This window comes from Chiloscyllium plagiosum, chromosome 19 (assembly GCF_004010195.1).
Source record: "Chiloscyllium plagiosum isolate BGI_BamShark_2017 chromosome 19, ASM401019v2, whole genome shotgun sequence".
In the NCBI taxonomy this organism is placed as follows: Eukaryota; Metazoa; Chordata; class Chondrichthyes; order Orectolobiformes; family Hemiscylliidae; genus Chiloscyllium; species Chiloscyllium plagiosum.
The window spans coordinates 2,724,807-2,728,780 of NC_057728.1; positions in this window are offsets into that span (position 1 = coordinate 2,724,807).

Consider the following 3,974-nt stretch of genomic DNA (forward strand, 5'->3'; position numbering starts at 1 on the left):
TGTAATGCAGGAGGGAATGGTAGGGAGGTGGAGGGAAGGAATGTCAGAACTAGGGGTTTAGGGTCACCATTAGTTGAGCAATTAAAATTGAAGATTCTCAGTAGACAAAAGGGTATTTCAAAGGCTTGGGGGTTGGAGGAGATTACAGAGACAGGGTGGGACAGACACATGTAACACCATGAAGGTATTTTTAAAAAACGGCTTAAAATTGAGGTGTAGTTTACACACGAGACAAGTGTTTAATGACAAGACTTCATTTGGAGTAAGTATCTAATCTCCGATGATGTGTTGACATTTACAGAAATAGCATCAGGCACTCTGAGGCGAATACAATCTCCTGCTACTTTAACTCTTTCTAAACTAGCATTTTGTGTTAAAAGTGTAGCTTTGCCTTTTGAGACAAGCTCATGGTTCAGCAACAATTACTGCTTCTTTACTCATCACATAACATACTTAAAGTATGACTGCATTCTTGCAAACTGATTGCAATGCTGAAAGTATTTATTTCCCCTGATCGAGTATAGGTGACCCAGCATCTTGTGATAACTCTCTAGTATGCGATTTCTCTGAGCAAAACAGCTACTCAATGGGACAGTAGAGGCTGTCACTGAATGACCAGTGCCATATGGGAAGACACAACCTCTATGACAATCTCTCACACTGGCCATGGCAGAATGGTTCATAGATCCTTGAAGGTGGAGTTACAGGTAGACAGGATAGTGATTAAGGCATTTGGCATGCTTGCCTTTACTGGTCACTGTGGGGAAAGTGACGACTGCAGATGCTGGAGATCAGAGTTTAGAATGTGTTGCTGGAAAAGCACAGCAGGTCAGGCAGCATCTGAGGAGCAGGAAAATCGATGTTTTGGGCTGAACCCTTCATCACGAATCCTGATGAAGGGCTCCGGCCTGAAATGTCGATTTTCCAGCTCCTCGGATGCTGCCTGACCTGCTGTGTTTTTCCAGCAACACATTCTCAACTTTATTGGTCACTGCATACAGTATAGGAGTTGGGATATCATGTTGCAGTTGTAAAGACATTCATAGAGGCTACTTTTGGAATACTGTGTTCCGTTGTGGTCTCCCTGTTAAACTTGAAAGGATGCAGAAAAGATTTACATGAATTTTGCCTGGGTTGAAAGGTTTGAGCTAAAGGGAGAGGCTGACTAGGCTGGGACTATTTTCCCTGGAGCATCAGAGGCTGGGGGGTGACCTCATAAAAGATTATAAAATCATGAGGGACATGGATAGGGTGAATGGCCAAGATCTTTTCCCCAGGGTAGGGGAATCCAACATTAGAGGCCATAGGTTTGAGGTAAGAGCTGCATGATTTAAAAGGGACCCAAGGGGCAACTTTTTCATACAGAGAATGCTGCGTGTATGGAATGAGCTGCCAGAGGAAGTGGTGGAGCCTGGTACAATTACAATATTTAAAAGGCGACTGGATGGGTACATGAATAAGAAGAGTACAGAGGGATATGGGCCAAATGGTGGCAAATAGGACAAGATTAATTTAGAATATCTGGTCGGCATTGACAAGTTGGACCAAAGGGTTTGTTTCCATGTTGTACAGTTCAATAAATCTATGACAGAGTGACCCATAATGGTTTGAGGGACCACCTACCCCTGATTTTGCACTGCTTTCTCAGTCAGGAGAACATCAAGAATTTCTTCCATGGGAGTGACATTCAAGTTTGGCTTCAAAGTATGTTACAATGCACTCATTCATTTGCCAATACACCAACATCTCAGGCAAATTGGAAGATACATAACCTAAAGTCAATATAAACATTCAGAACCCAAACAAAGTGTTAAAGTCATTCTGTATAATTATTCTGCAAGCACAAAATGTAAGTTTCAACTAATTCATGCACATCAGGCACAGCATGGTTAGGAATCTGCAATTGAGATGCTTTCAGTTTTTAATGCCAGTAAAATCTATCTTATGCCAATAAAATCCATTTCATGAAGCAAAAAACGCGATTGGATCTCACTGAGTAAAAAAAGTTCAAGTATGCTCAAAAGATTATAATTATACATAAGAAGAGTTGCTTTTATTTCCTGCTCCATTTAAAACTGTTATGACAAATATCCTGCAACGTGTCAACACACCTTGTACACTTGGGGAAAACTGATACTGGAGAATTGAGGATTGGGTTAAAAAACATCAGCATGTATAACTTCAACAAATCTTAAGAAATTTATTGAATATTAGAAAAATAGACATCATAGCTGCATGCTGAGCTGAGAAATAGTGAAGGCCATTGTTCTTCCCAAGCGTGTCTTCATAGCACAAGCACTGAAACAAAGTTAAAAGTCACACAACACCAGGTTATAGTCCAACAGGTTTATTTGGAAACATTAGCTTTCGAAGCACTGCTCCTTCATCAGGTGGTTGTGGATTATGGATGAGTTGGACTGATAAAGGAGCTTCATCTATCTGTGCAGAATGAGTTTTGAAGAGACTGTCACCATTATTTTTGGAGACCAACATCTCTTTGTTTCTAGAATCAATCCATCTATTCTTGAACCAACAAATTGTTCTCAACTTTAGAGGTTGGGTGTTTTTTCTGACCACTTAGATGATGTATTCTATCTAAAATGTTGTTTCTTAATAACTTTAATAAAATTACTGGAAGTCACTAAGGAATTCTTGCATTTTGGGTAATCTGCGATTCCTAAATCTAAATCCAGTCGTATAGATATGTGGACAAATGTGAAAGAGCAAATTGATTCAGACATTCAAAAGAACAATATATTTTCACATCTTCACCACATTAAAGACCCATAAGTCAGTGACAACCTGAAGTAAAGTTCAGTACAACTTTATAACTGACAAAAAGAAACCAGCCTGACAACTATATAGAAGGCTTACAGCTGATCAGACTGTTGTATACAGCTGCTGGCAAAACTACAGAATGTTTCAGTGGATTACTCAGAGAATTAGGTTGGAGTATTGTCAAAAGTGAAGCTCTTCGAGCACCAATGATTATTTCTGCTAGATCAGCCATATATAATGAGGCAGGCACAATAAAGATAGTGCATTCTCAACTAGGTCATGGGAAATACTCTAATTACTGAAGTCAGATGAGCTTAGAGTCATACAGCACAGAAACTGACCCACCAGTCCAACTCATCCACGCTGACCAGGTTTCCGAAACTGAAGTAGTTCCATTTGCATACTTTTGGCCCATATCCCTCGAAATCTTTCCCATCCATGTACCTGTCCAAATGTCTTTTAAATGCTGTAATTGTACCTGCCTCTACCACTTCCTCGGGCAGCTCATTCCATACATGCACCACCCGCTGTGTGGAAAGGTTGCCTATTGGGTCCCTTTTTAATATTTCCCCTCTCACCTCAAACCTATTCCCCTCGAGCTTTGGACTCCCCTACCCTGGGAAAAAGGCCTTTGCTATTGTTGTGAAGTTGGGTAGAGTAATTGTAGAATGAGAGACAGGAAGTTAGAATTTGGTGTTTGTAAAATTGTAAAATGCTAGAGTTTCATGATTCCTTTAAAAGATGGTGTTTTTTTCTGCGTTTAGAGATTTTAAAATGTAAGCCTGTGAGCAGCAGCTTGAGTTTGCCAGTACATAGAGAGCCTGAACTGAAACATTTGTACCAAAAGGCCATACACCCGCATGGGCCCCAGCTAAGCCTGCCTCTTCGTAGGATATGTGGAACAATCCAGCTTCCGCAGCTATACTGGCACCACCCCCCACCTTTTCCTCCGCTACATCGATGACTGTATCGGCGCTGCCTTGTGCTCCCACGAGGAGGTTGAACAGTTCATCCACTTTACTAACACCTTCCACCCCGACCTCAAGTTTACCTGGACCGTCTCAGACTCCCCCGTCCCCTTCCTAGACCTCTCCATTTCTATCTCAGATGACCGACTCAACACGGACGTTTACTATAAACCGACTGACTCCCACAGCGACCTAGATTACACCTCCTCCCACCCTGACCCCTGTAAA